Source organism: Schistocerca piceifrons, chromosome 1 (genome assembly GCF_021461385.2).
Source record: "Schistocerca piceifrons isolate TAMUIC-IGC-003096 chromosome 1, iqSchPice1.1, whole genome shotgun sequence".
Lineage (NCBI taxonomy): Eukaryota > Metazoa > Arthropoda > Insecta > Orthoptera > Acrididae > Schistocerca > Schistocerca piceifrons.
In genome coordinates, this window is record NC_060138.1 from 816,710,734 (window position 1) to 816,726,062 (window position 15,329).

The 15,329-nt window shown below is 47.1% G+C and overlaps 1 non-coding gene across 1 annotated transcript; it reads right to left on the reverse strand.

Annotated features, from left to right (window-relative positions):
• Positions 1-6,117: 6,117 nt before the first annotated feature.
• On the reverse strand, positions 6,118-6,226 carry LOC124721715. The gene has a single exon (XR_007006379.1). It is a non-coding gene; the product is annotated as a U6 spliceosomal RNA (small nuclear RNA).
• Between the last annotated feature and the right edge of the window lie 9,103 nt (positions 6,227-15,329).

The window sequence follows — 15,329 nt, forward strand, 5'->3', positions numbered from 1 at the left end:
TGAAGTCGATGGAGATTAAAGCGCCTGGCAGTCGCGAGTGTGTTGCCACAGCGATCACATCTCGATATTCACTGAGGGCCGTCTGTATATTACGATCGCCGCCTAAGGATGTTTGTTCGTGGGAGACAATGTCCCGTAATACACGTTTGAGTCGCACTGCCAGAAGGCGTGTGAAAATCTTGAAGTCCGAATTGAGTAACGTGATCGGCCGATAACTGTCGAGTCGTGTTCCTCCTGCGGGTTTCGGGACTGGTACAAGTAAGCCTTCCATGAACATTGGTGGCGGGTTCGCCGCGCCGGACAAAAGTTCCCAGTACATGTCCCTCCATCGTGGCATCATCAAATCTTGGAAGGTTCTGTAAAATTCGAGAGGTAAACCGTCCGGGCCGGGAGATCGATTCAGAGACCCCTTGGCCACAGCGCCCTGGACGTCGTCGGTGGTCACTTCAGCAGTCAGGAGGGTTGCAGCTGCTGCGTTTAGAGTACCAAGTGTTTCATGGGCAACCTCAGCAATGGCCTCTGCACCGGCAGGTACTTCTTGATAGAAAAGTCTATAGTGCGTTGTGAATGCATCCGCAATGGTAGCTTGCGAAGTCAGCCGTCGTCCATCAGGTAAGTCTATAGTTGTCATTAAAGCCTGTCGGCGTCGACGAACATTTTGAACAATATGATGCATAGAAGGTTCTTCACCATTAATCCTGTCTTGGCTGCGGGCTCGTACAATGGCTCCCTCTAGACGGCATCTGGTCAAGGATAGAATCTTTGCCTTGATGCGTTGAGCTTCTTTGAGGCGATCCGGGGATGGAGGATGATCCATGAGTTCACGTAGAGCGCTATAGTAGAAATCAGTGGTATGGTGATTCCACCTGGCTTTTGCTCTGCCATAGTGTGTCAATGTGCGTCGGATGGCCGGTTTGGCGCACAGCAACCACCACTGCAGTGTGGTCTCGTAACGCATAATGCGTTGAACACAGGTGTGCCACGTGTCGGTGACCTGTTGTCGACATTCAGGGTCCCGCAGGAGCGCGACATTGAGTTTCCAGGGTCCTGCACTGCGCCATATAGATTGTCGACGTAGGTTCATGGTACAGATATAGATGTCATGATCCGAAAAGGCAGACGGCCAACGTTCCGCGTCGAGGAGTACTGATTTTAGAGCGTTAGAGATGTATATTCTATCAAGTCGGCTGGCGGAGTGGCTCGTGATGTGTGTATACCCCGGGCGGTCGCCGTGTATCACTCGCCAAGTGTCGAGGAGACGAAGGCGGCGGACGAGGAAGCGAAGTTCGGGACATGTGGTGAAATGGGGGTATTGGTCTGTGCGCTCGAAAACACAGTTGAAATCTCCACCTACGATGAGATGATCGTATCGACCGAGGAATAAAGGCGTGATATCTCCTGCGTAGAACCGGGAGCGATCCCTCCGTTTATCAGTGCCCGATGGGGCGTAGAGATTTATGATTTTGAGTCCTTCAACTGTTATGGCCACCCCTCGCGCTGTTGGGAGGTATGCGACATCGGAAACTGCAATTCCTTCTCGGAGGAGGATGGCTGCGCCTGTGTGTTCCATAGCTGCAGGGGCGGCGTACGTCTCATATCCATAACACCCAGTCCAAGTCGCTGTCCTCAGTTCTTGTAACAGGGCGATGTCGATGTCCGCTGCTCTTAGCGTGTCACGGAGCAGTTGAAGTTTAGCATGGGAGCCGATATTATTAGTATTGATAGTAGCTATTCGGTACGCCTGATGGGAGATCCGTGCTGTTGATAGGGTCGTAGCTGGTGAAGATTGTTGTTGTGGATGCTGGAAGTCCATAGAAGTCGCAGGATTCGCCGTAGAAACTTCCCCCATTTTAGTTTTGGTCGAACGGAGAAACAGATCTCATTTCCGCATCAGATGGAGGTGGGAAATCCGTGTCATCCGCCCATGAAAGGTGTCCGACAGGTTTGACATCGGCGAGAGGTGGCAGCGCTGGCCGAGTCGGCTCAATGGCGTCGGTGACAACAGGCGTGCTATGTTCCATGGCTTCTGGGCGCGGGGCTTGCGCACGATCTCTGTCGGACGGTTCACCGTCTTGTGGATGACGCGTCTCCGTGGCAGAGGAGAAAGTGTTATCGTGTTCTCCGTCGGAGTGATGTGGCATTTCTTCGTCCTGCAGAGCGGGTTCAATGGTCGATTCTGATGTCTTGCGGCGTTTTTTTCGTCGTTTGGGCGACTTCTGCTTTCGGCAATGAGTTTCGGTGTCTGAGGAAGGAAGAGATTAACGTCGTTCCGGTACAAAAGCCGCGGGTGCTATGATGCGGTCTTCATTCTCCAGAACACTCTCATTGGTATCCTTGTGATCTTCTAGCGTGGGTGTGCCCGGCTGTTGGACATGTTCACCGGCGGCATCGCCGGTGTCAAGGTGCTGGGACACCTCCGGGTGTATCGGACCAGAGAGACGCTCGTGAACGGCGCCTTGTGAGGGCTGGACGTGCAGTGTCGCCGCATAGGTGACTGGAAGGGTGGTCACGGTTCTGTCGGTGTTCGTATCGTCGGGCCTTAGTTGTGTGATGCGGCGTTGCAGGCATTCATTACGGACGTGGCCTTCTTGGCCACAACCGGAACATGTTCGAGGTTGTCCGTCGTAAATGACTACCGCACGGCAGCCGCCGATAGAAATGTATGATGGAACGTGCCGTTTGAGATCGATTCGGACTTGTCTCACACCATTAAGCACCGGATACGTCGTAAACTGTGCCCATGTCTCGGCTACGTGGCTCTGGACTTTTCCGAACGGACTTAGCGCCGCGATGACTTCATCTTCAGCCACCTCGAAAGGCAGTTCGAATACACGGATCGTCCGAAGGCCAAGTCCTGCATGGTCGACATCCACAGGCCCGACGTTTCCGTCGGAGTGCCGAAATTTTAGTCCATGTCGCGTCCTTTGAATGATCTCGTTGCAGGCAGCGTCGGAAGTCATCTTAACATAAACGACGCTGCTAATGATCGATAGGTGTATGCCGATGAGTTCGTCACGCGGGATCTTCACGTCTTCGCGTAGGAAGCGTTCGACGGCCAGTGCTTTGGGTCGTGCGTATTCGTTTGAGAAGGTGAACTTAAGAGTGTTCTTCCTGTAAGAGTTGGCCATTACAGCTTGTTCGACTGAGAAGCGCTGTGACGAGGAAGTAAACAAAACACTCCGCGCGCGCAGCGGCGTGGACGGCCGAGCGCGGTGCGCACTGCTGCCCTGCCGAAAGCAGACTGCCATCTGAGCTACTCAATCACGACTCACGCCCCGTCCTCACAGCTTTACTTCTGCCAGTATCTCGTCTCCTACCTTCAAAAATTTACAGAAGCTCTCCTGCGAAGATAGGAGACGTGGTACTGGTAGAAGTAAAGCTGTGAGGACAGGCCCTGTGTCGTGCTTGAGTAGCTCAGATGGTAGAGTACTTGCCCGCGAAAGGCAAAGGTCCCGAGTTCGAGTCTCTGTCTGGCACACAGTTTTAATCTACCAGGAAGTTTCATATGCTATACATGTTTGTCAATTAACAGTAGAAAGGTAGGACAGAGGAATAGGTATTGAGCAGCTGACAGCATCTGGAGGCTTCTGCAGTTCCCACTCCGTGGTTCCGTCTCCACACATCAACTTTGGTGTCTGAAGATGGTCCGCCTTTGGAGTGAAACCGATCGTCAATAAATATGATTTGTGCGATCTAGACCGTTTTTCTAGGTACAACAGGTAAAAATAACCCAGAAGAGGGGACACGTTAGACAGGATAATGTGCCTAACATTTAAACCGAGCTTATACCGAAAACGTGATCATTAAGACAGCTAGAGTCGCGAACAGACACCTCGCACCGACCAGCTAGACCGTCTAGGTTGAGTTCTACAGCCGCACGCTGCTAGGCGCTGTGGCGAGTGGCATTTCCAGGGGGGACCGGCCTCTGGGTGACTCACTGCACCGAACGCGCTGGCTGAGGCAACTGACTGGGCTCGCGCATTCCCCGCGGCGACGGATTATTAATTTGCGCTAGCAGGAGCAGCCAGCAGCGCCGCGGATGTGTTTTGCAACACGCTCTGCCCGGCCGTCTGCAAAAACTGGCCCCACCGCTCCGCTGCACCACCTGCCGGCTGCCCGCGGAACCAGGGCTCAGCGGCTGAGCGGCTCAGCGGGGCCATCAATCGGCCATCGCTGCCTGCGAGTCACGAATAGCAATGATGCGATTCCGCCGCAAGAAACCTCCAGCACAGGTGGCGGCTCCTGACAGACCCTGCTTTGCGGCTGACGTTACGAATCACTGGACTTCCCGCAAAAAGACCAACGATTACATATATCTTTCGTGGTACTTAATTTCGCCACTTCCTAAACTCGTTTATTGAGTTTTAAACACACGAGTACTAAAATAATTCTTTTTGTGTTCCTCTCAGGACGTTAATTTAGATTCTCGTTTACCGACTCACTATAATAGCAGTTGCAACGTTGCTCCGAGTTCCATAGTTCTCAACATACTCCTGATTCTGCAGCAGGAACGGTGTTTGCTTGTCAGGGCAAATATTCACCGGCCACATTTTTGGCATTCAGAATGAGAATTCTCGGTGTATGCTTTTTGGCGGACTACTGCGAAGCACATTTCATTAACTTTTAATTTCATCCTTTAACGTGCCCACAAAGTACATTAATGATTTCTCGTGGTAGATAGTAATCATAAAATACGCCAATTAAATGGTGTTTCAGGTATGATTAATTAAATTTGCGCAGTGTGTGCAGTTTATCGTCATTTTTTTCCGTTTTCCGTCGTTCCTTAGTTGCTCCAAAATTAATGGCGGTATGTTCCGTCTTTGCAACTAAATGAAAGGCAGTTTATTTTTTGCCATACGCGTCTCGCTTCTTTTATTTATGAAGCATCTTCAATGGGAATACAAGCAATAACTCAGTGATCATGTTAACGACTAAAACAGCAACAAACATAAATGTGAAACATAACCAGAATAAATAATTAATTAATCCCTCTGTCTCTCTCATTCCCTCCCTCCCTCCCTCCCTCTCTCCCTCTCTCCCTCTTTCACTCTCTCTGTCACACACACACACACACACACATGCAAAACATATGAACAAATTCGAAGCACATGCACAACAGAAACAAAAGGTGAAAGGTAAGCCGGCATGTGTGGCCGAGCGGTTCTAGGCTCTTCAGTCCGGAACCGTGCGACAGCTACGGTCGCAGGTTCGAATGCTGCCTCGGGCGTGGATGTGTGTGATGTCGTTAGGTTAGTTAGGTTTAAGTAGTTGTGAGTTCTAGGGGACTGATGACCACAGATGTTAAGTCCCATAGTGCTCAGAGCCATGTGAACCATTTGAAGGTGAAAGATAAACACACAGCAACAGTTGGCAACACTACACACTGTGAACACACACACGTAGAATACACAAAGAAATGTGCAAGTAAGTGCTGTAATAAATGTGGGTAAGAAACGCCGGAAACCTGCCATCTGGAGCATGGGGACCACGTAAACATATCTTCAAGATCACACGCATGGACTAGTGAAATTGGAAACCGTAAGTAACACCAAACGATGATTTAACCTCACGAATCTTGTGCTGCAAAAGTTGTTTCTAACCTGAAAAACAAGAGAAAAACGTGAGAAATCGTAACATAGTAACATACTTGTACAAGCCACTGAATATGCTTTGTAAATAACGGAAGCGAAACGCGTATGGCAAAAAAAACTGCCTTTCATTTAGTTGCAAAATGTTCAAATGCGTGTGAAATCTTATGGGACTTAACTGCTAAGGTCATCAATCCCTAAGCTTAGACACTACTTAACCTAAATAATCCTAAGGACAAACACACACACCCATGCCCGAGGAGGACTCGAACCTCCGCCGGGACCAGCGGCACAGTCCATAACGGCAGCGCCTTAGACCGCTTTTTTTTTTCGCTCTTGTTCGTTGCATCTGCTCGGGGCGGACGTCGTAAGACATCCACTTAAGTTCGCTGTTGATCGATTAACTCAGTTTTTTTATTACAGAGGGCAGCTAACCCTCTGACCAAGCACGCTGAGTTACCGTGCCGGCCATAAAATTTGGAAGTATCAAGACGGGAACCACCGCCCAACTACTAACGCAATACTGGGCAGTAACGCTACTCATTACGCTACATCAACCCCGTCATCCTTGCGCAGGGGCCATACTAATCTTCTCTGTATCGTTCCAATTTTAGTATATGTACCGCCGAAGCGAGTACTCGCTCGGCTAATCCCGGGCGGCATTTAGTTGCAAAAACGGAACATACTTCCATGAAATGTGCAGTTTAGTTCGTTGGTTAGAGATGACTTTATGAAAAGTGTGGATACACGTGCATTACTACTTTTATTTTATACCAGTTGTTAAATTTTATTACTACACGGTCCATATACATTAGCGTGACCACTATCTACGTCGGACGTCATCGTCAATAACCGCTCACACATGGCAGGTGGTAGCACTAGCAGTGGAGAGTATAAAAAGCGCATCCGGGATGGCAGGGGAGGGGGGAGGGAGGGGGAGTGACGCGGAAAACGGGGCTGTCGTCATAATGCGGACATCCAAGAGGGCATGATCACTGGCTTTCGGGGCAAGGACGGGAGCATTCCCCAAACGCTAAGTTTGTAAATCGTTCGCGTGCGTTTAAAGTATGACATGCGCCGCCAAATAGCGTTATCCAAAACCGTCGCCGAGGCAAGTATGGTGCACCTCGGGCCATAGACGACACGGCTGAACGACAGATGCGAAGATGTGTACCGGTAGATAGACGTGCAACTGTTGGGCAACTAACCATCCAGGTGAACCAGTGGGCTACCAACTGTGTCTCCTCAACGACAGTTCAGCAGCCGTTGCTGCGTATGGTCCTCCGAGCAGGCATCGGTTTAATGTGCTACTGTTTGTAGATGATGCTGTGGTGTACGGGAAGATGTTGTCGTTGAGTGACTGTAGGAGGATACAAGATGACTTGGACAGGATTTGTGATTGGTGTAAAGAATGGCAGCTAACTCTAAATATAGATAAATGTAAATTAATGCAGATGAATAGGAAAAAGAGTCCTGTAACGTTTGAATACTCCATTAGTAGTGTAGCGCTTGACGCAGTCACGTCGATTAAATATTTGGGCGTAACTTTGCAGAGCGATATGAAGTGGGACAAGCATGTGATGGCTGTTGTGGAGAAGGCGGATAGTCGTCTTCGGTTCATTGGTAGAATTTTGGGAAGATGTGGGTCATCTGTGAAGGAGATCGCTTATAAAACACTAATACGACCTATTCTTGAGTACTGCTCGACCGTTTGGGATCCCTATCAGGTCGCATTGAGGGAGGACATAGAAGCAATTCCGAGGCGGGCTGCTAGATTTGATACTGCTAGGTTTGATCATCACGCGAGTGTTATGGAAATGCTTCAGGAACTCGAGTGGGAGTCCCTAGAGGAAAGGGGGCATTCTTTTCGTGAATCGCTACTGAGAAAATTTAGGGAACCAGCATTTGAGGCTGACTGCAGTACAATTTTACTGCCGCCAACTTACATTTCGCTGAAAGACCACAAGGATAAGGTAAGAGAGATTAGGGCTCGTACAGAGGTATATAGGCAGTCATTTTTCCCCCGTTCTGTTTGGGAGTGGAACAGGGAGAGAAGATGCTAGTTGTAGTACGAGATACCCTCCGCCACGCACCGTATGGTGGATTGCGGAGTATGTATGTAGATGTAGATGAATGTACCCACACTGACTGCTGTTCATCGGCGACGAAGGCTGGAATTTGCGCACCAACACCAACTGGACGTCTACTGAATGGCGGCAGATGGCCTTTTCAGATTAATAACGTTTTACACTCCATCGGACAGATGACCATTGGCGTGTACGGCGCGAAACGTTTGAAAGCAAACAGCCTGCAGCAATGGATGGAAAGGTCAAAGCCGGAAGAGGGAGCGTTGGGGTGTTGTGAATGTTTTCATGGCATTCTCTGGATGATCTCGTCACTCTGGAAGGCACTATGGATCGACACAAGTATGCATCTGTCCTTGAGAATCATGTCCACCCCTAAATGCCTTTTGTTTTTCTTCGACACGTGGCATCTACCAACAGGACGAGGCGTTGTGCCACACAGCTCTCAGTAATAGAGATGGGGCCCCTCCACTCCTGCACCAACGTGGTGACCAGACCAAAAGTTCTACTGTCACCTCCGTCAACATGTTAGTTATCTAGTAAGTGGATCACAGGATGCTGGGCTGTGATGTTGTCTGTGCGTCTGGGTAAGACTACGCATTAACACGTTCCATCAGGTGATAGATAGTGGACGAAATGCGAGTGAGGGTAGCAACTTGAAGAGCAGAGGGAAAAAAGTGCCAAGGCTCGTGCTGTGGGAAAAAAAACCTCTGCGACAGTGGGATGGGTAGTAAGAGCAGTAGTGGCTTACTAGCTGCGATAGTTCATGCAAGGTTGGGTTTATTAGTATGGGTATCAGGCATCATTACCGTGGCAAGCGATGGCCATGTATCCCAGCAGCCGCTACATTCCTGGAACAATCAAGATCGTTATATAGTAGTGGGAGATCGGCCATAGATCATCTCACTGTGTGTGTGTGTGGGGTGGGGGGGGTGGAGCTTGTCTGCATGCAGTGTACCATTCATCATCGGACACTGAGGAGCATGGGGTCATCACATCGCACTCCCAGTCATTCTACATCTACATCTACATCTACATGTATACTCCGCAAGCCACACATCGGTGTGTGGCGGAGGGCACTTTACGTGCCACTGTCATTACCTCCCTTTCCTGTTCCAGTCGCGTATGGTTCGCGGGAAGAACGACTGTCTGAAAGCCTCCGTGCGCGCTCTAATCCCTCTAATTTTACATTCGTGATCTCCTCGTTTCGACCACGGAACCGCTACCTATTAATTAACTAGCTTCTGCGTAAGGAAATAACGAAATTTCAGTCTTTAGAATTTAATTGTTATAGCCAGAAACTATATTACCTCTGAGTATAGTGCACTAACACTTTACATATACTGTCTCTTGACAGTAACAAAACATGCTCTGAACGCTACAAATAATTCAATACCTTCTCTTGCTGACAGTACGGGTAATGTAACTGATGATGATAAACAGAAGGCCGAAATTCTAAACCTAGCTTTCAAAAACTCGTTTACGATAGAGAACATCATTCATGAAACTACTAAGTTCCATGCTACAATAGCAGTGAACTGAAAATGTGGTTCACAACAAATGCCAATATGTGAGAACGGTGTCAGATTATTATACTCCATCATTCTAAAATGTTTTCTCTTCCGCTCGTCTGTCCACTTGTCACCAGGTTGCTGCGTTGTTCTTTGCTCCCACTTCACATTCATGATTTTATTCCGGCATTCGTTACGGTCTTCGAGATATTCTACGTAGTGGAAGTTACACTAAAATAATACATAGCCTATTGTTTTGATGCTGCTTCCACCTTGTCGGATTCTTCTTTTGAAATTTGCCTGGATCTTGATTTGCATGTGGAGACTATGTGGCACGGCTTCCCTGCGTGGTGCCAGTTATTCGGCAGTGTGTTCCAGCTGGATATCCAGTAATGGCCTCTGATTAACAGGGGCTCACCTGTACCGTTGTGTTTGCGTGTGCTTGGCAATAGATGTTAGGTCCTTACAAGTATGTCTTTTTGTCTTTTATGTTTCCATCCACGGTTGTGGTCGTAGTTCCCCAGATTCAGAATAAACGGGTTCTGCGAATGTCTGGAGTTTCTGTATAGTCTTGTGGTGAGTTTGTGGATTACCTCCGTGAGAGTCTCAAGTCGGTATTCCCGGTGAAGGTCCGCGATGCGTGTGTAGCGTGGAGCATTGCTTATGATTTTGAGTACTTTGTTTTGTATGAGCTGCAGACGGCGCAGGCGTGTAGGCGCAGCGTATCCCCAGACGGGAGTTGCATACGTCATCAGAGGTTGAATAAGTGTCATGTGCATGGACCTCGACACCCTTCAGTGTGATACGCCTGTTGACCATAGGGTAGAGCTGTTTGAGCCTCGCGCTTGCTCGGTTGGTCATGTGTTGTATGTGGTCCCCCCAGAGTAACTTCCGGTCCAGCCAGACACCGAGGTATTTGACTTTCTCACGGAAACGTATTGGGCGTGCATATAGAGTTATTGGCGTACGTGCTTCGTCTGAAGAGCAACAAGACGGGCTTACCGCACTCCCTTGGTCTCCATACTCACTGGACCTAAGCCCAGTCGAGAATCTGTTCGCGCCATGGATACTTAATCGGGAAACATTGCGCAGCTGGCCACTGCACTGGAGTTGGCTTGGCTCCATATCCTATCAGTGCCTACCAGAATCTCACTCACTCTCTTCCTGCACGTCTCGCAGCGGTCCTCGCTGCAGAAGGTGGTTATTTAAGTTTTTGTCAGGTGTTCAAATTATCGTGACTTGACAGTGTGTTTTTCGTTTTAAAAAGTCCACAAGGATTTATGCATTAAAGAGATCTGCTACTTCTCTTAATAGATTAAAGCGTAATGAAATTATTGCTCACCCTGTTTCATGATCAGTCCCCATCTTCCCAACTTTTATAATGCCACTATAATGGCCGATAACGTCACAGCTACAACGTGAGTACGGTGTTCCTGTTCTCCGAACAGCCACAAAGGCGCGAGAGAAGACGCGACCAGCGCTCCTTGCCGGATTTCCTGCCGCTGCCGCTGTGCTCACGGCAGTCGTCGTCAGTGGGTGACGTCACCAGGTGTTCGCGCCGCGGGCCGTGACGCCGCTCGCTGCACTGACGTCACTCCTATATGCAGTGCTTTGCCCTCTCGTAGCCTTCGTGCAAAAACCAAGAGGGCACAATAAGAATGAGAGTTCGAGACCAGATGCCCGGTTTGTAGAGGCCTTAAGGCGGGGAAGCAGTTTTTCTCCCATGCTGTTCAAATTGAACATCGAGGAAGTAGTGACATAATTAAAAGAAAGGCTGAGGCTTGTGATTGAACATCAGGGTGTAAGGATATCAATTATAAGCATGGCATATGGAACAACCATCGTCAGTGAAAACGAAGAAGAAATATAGGACCTGTTGAATGGAATGAACAACCTAAGGAGCACGGGATATGGATTGAGAATAGACTAGAGAAAGACAAAAGCAATGAGCAGTGAAAAAAATGAAATTACCGGTAAACTTAACACCAAAATGGAACCGCGTTGTAGACGAAGTAAAGGAATTCTGCTACCTTTGAAGCAAAATACAGCGTGACAAACGACATAAAGAGTATACCAGCAAAAGCAAAGAGACCATTCCTGGCCAAAAGAAGTCTACTACTATCAAAAACAGACCATAGCTTTAATAAGAAATTTGTTATATTCTAAGTTTAGAGCTCATCGTTCGTTCGAAGTTAAGGAAAACCGGAAAATAAGAAAGAGTGAAGATTGGGTTTAAAGTCCCGTCGATATCTTTGAGACGGAGCGCACCTCGGATTGTGTAAAGGACGAGGAAGGAAATCACCCGTGCCCTTTTCAAAGGAACCATCCCGGCATTGGCCTGCAGCAATTTAGGGAAATCACGGGAAACCTAAATCTGGATGCCAGGTCATGAGTTTGAGCAGTCGTCCTCGCGAATGCGAGTCCAGTGTGCTAACCGATGCACCATCTCGCTCGGTGGAAAAACAAGAGAACCGGAACGTTTGAGATGTGGTGCTATAGAATGACCTTTAAAATCAAGTAGAAGAATATGGTGAGGAACAAGGTTCTTCGCAGCATCGGTGTGGAAAGGAGTATGGAAAACACTGACGAGAAGACGGGATAGCATCACAGAATATGTGCTGCGAGGTGTGTTATGACATCAGGGGGAAACTTCCATGGTTCTAGAGGAAGCCGTGGAGTATAAAAACTGCAGGAGAAGACAGAGATTTGAATGTATTCCTCAAATAATTGAGGGCGTTAGGTGCAAATGTTACTTTAATATGAAGAGGTTAACACAGAAGAAGAAGTAGTCAGTAGTGCTATGACTGATTGGGAAAAACATCTTTGCGTCCTAGAAGAAGTTTGCGTTGATAGAATTGTAAATAATATTGGTTGCCTCGAAAGAATTCTCCCCGCTAAAGACAACATAAAGGTGATTGACAACATTGCGAGACACCGAGTGAAAGGAAGAAAATGAAGGAAGATTAGGGTTTAACGTCCCATCGACAACGAGGACATTAGACACGGAGCTCTTTCTTTTTTTTTTCTTTTTAAGATCGGGAATGATTTCCGGCCGTGCCTCTCAAAGGAGTCATCCCGGCATTTGCCTGGAGTGGCTTAAGGGAATCACGAGAAACCTAAATTAGGATGGTCGGTTGCGAATTTGAACCGTCGTCCTCTCGAATGCAAGTCCATTGTGCTAACAACTGAGCCGGCCGGAGTGGCCGAGCGGTTCTAGGCGCTTCAGTCTGGAACCGCGCGACCGCTACGGTCGCAGGTTCGAATCCTGCCTCGGGCATGGATGTGTGTGATGTCCTTTGGTTAGTTAGGTTTAAGAAGTTCTAGGGGACTGATGACCTGAGATGTTAAGTCCCATAGTGCTCAGAGCCATTTGAACCATTTTTTTGCCGACAACGGAACCACCTCGCTCGATCCGAAATAAAAGTGCATAGTGACGCTTATTATAAAGGATGTTAGCAAAGGTATGGCCAAACTTTCAGGAAACATTCCTCATACATAGAGGAATAAAATGTGTTATATGGAGAAGAGTTCGAAAACGCTCCCTTTCCACATTAGAACTGATTTTCTATTTCCCTTCATACTCACATTAATCATGGGAAACATATAGAAACAGGACGTATTAATCAAACGTTTTCTTGCATGAAATATTCAAAATACCCTCTTGGTTCCGTTTGGACAGAATGAAAATCAAGTTGTAGCTCTTAGATTCACGGTCAGTGTTTGTTGTTCCAACTGAATCAAGGTAATGCTGACGTGTGACTCATTTCATTGCTTACTTTCACGTACGACGAACTTCATTGCTGTACTAGCATCAAGCACGTAGCATCAGCTGTTTAGTGTTCGTCACAAACTTGCTTCCCAGTACAGTGCAATGGCAGTGTACCTAACTGCAGAGGTGGGAGATGCCCGGATTAGCAGATGGTAATGGCCGTGGGAGTCAGCGTTTCTATCAGGAGAGATTTCCAGGCCGACGGTGCCCCGACAGGTGGACTTTTGAAGCAACTGATAATCATCTTACGTCTTAGGGAGCGTGGGACGTTTAGGCCTACTACTCGCTACTATAGGGGGGCTAGAAGGTCGAGGACACCTCGATTGGAGGAGGAACTTCTTCGTGCAATTGACAACTCTTGTGTCAGCGAAAGACAGTTAGCTACAACAATTAATGTTGACGACATGACTGTCTGGAGAGTGCTACATGAGGACCCTCAGTATCCGTACCATGTATAGCGTGTGCAGGCACCATCAGCAGCAGCGGTACACTACTGCGAATTGTTCATTCATCAGTGTGTCAACCTCACTTTAGTGCAAATGCACCGTTCACAGATGAGGGTTTGTTTATAAAGTAGATAATTAATGTATTGAACAGTTGTTGAAACTGAGCTGTAACATGGAAATGAAATGTTTTCGGACTCATGTCCATATAATATATTTCCTTCCTCAACGTGTGAGGAATGTATCGTGAACGTTTGACCATACCTTTTGTTACAGCCTGTAGTGCAAGCAGAATTTTATTTTGACAGTAAATAGTAACACAGAAATCTAGAAGTGCATATTAAAGGAGATGGTTGCCTAGATTAATTATGCAGAAGTACAAGTTTCAGTGTATTACAAAATACACACACCACAGTCATTTATAAAAATGTTAATAGACTATGCCTTTCGAAAAGCTACGTCTGATGGGGCATGTCATTTTTTAATGCAAATTTTTCTTTTAATTTCGTAGTTGCAGTTACTGTAAGCAGTCGATGTGAAAGTGCATGCCTCAAAAGTTTGGAGTATCTATTTACGTTTCCTTCGAAGGACGTGGTAACATATTGCCCAACACACCCGATGTTTTTTTTTTTCATCAGTCTACTGACTGGTTTGATGCGGCCCGCCACGAATCCCTTTCCTGTGCTAACCTCTTCATCTCAGAGTAGCACTTGCAACCTACGTCCTCAATTATTTGCTTGACGTATTCCAATCTCTGTCTTTCTCTACAGTTTTTGCCTTCTACAGCTCCCTCTAGTACCATTGAAGTCATTCCCTCATGTCTTAGCAGATGTCCTATCATCCTGTTCCTTCTCCTTATCAGTGTTTTCCACATATTCCTTTCCTCTCCGATTCTGCGTAGAACCTCCTCATTCCTTACCTTATCAGTCCACCTAATTTTCAACATTCGTCTGTAGCACCACATCTCAAATGCTTCGATTCTCTTCTTTTCCGGTTTTCCCACAGTCCATGTTTCACTACCATACAATGCTGTACTCCAGACGTACATCCTCAGAAATTTCTTCCTCAAATTAAGGCCGGTATTTGATATTAGTAGACTTCTCTTGGCCAGAAATGCCTTTTTTGCCATGCGAGTCTGCTTTTGATGTCCTCCTTGCTCCGTCCGTTATTGGTTATTTTACTGCCTAGGTAGCAGAATTCCTTAACTTCATTGCCTTCGTGACCATCAACCCTGATGTTAAGTTTCTCGCTCTTCTCATTTCTACTACTTCTCATTACCTTCGTCTTTCTCCGATTACTCTCAAACCATACTGTGTACTCATTAGACTGTTCATTCCGTTCAGCAGATCGTTTAATTCTTCTTCACTTTCACTCAGGATAGCAATGTCATCAGCGAATCGTATCATTGATATCCTTTCACCATGTATTTTAATTCCACTCCTGAACCTTTCTTTTATTTCCATCATTGCTTCCTCGATGTACAAATTGAAGAGTAGGGGCGAAAGGCTACAGCCTTGTCTTACACCCTTCTTAATACGAGCACTTCGTTCTTGATCGTCCACTCTTATTATTCCCTCTTGGTTGTTGTACATATTGTATATGACCCGTCTCTCCCTATAGCTTACCCCTACTTTTTTCAGAATCTCGAACAGCTTGCACCATTTTATATTGCCGAACGCTTTTTCCAGGTCGACAAATCCTATGAAAGTGTCTTGATTTTTCTTTAGCCTTGCTTCCATTATTAGCCGTAACGTCATAATTGCCTCTCTCGTCCCTTTACTTTTCCTAAAGCCAAACTGATCGTCACCTAGCGCAATCTCAATTTTCTTTTCCATTCTTCTGTATATTATTCTTGTAAGCAGCTTCAATGCATGAGCTGTTAAGCTGATTGTGTGATAATTCTCGCACTTGTCAGCTCTTGCCGTCTTCGGAAT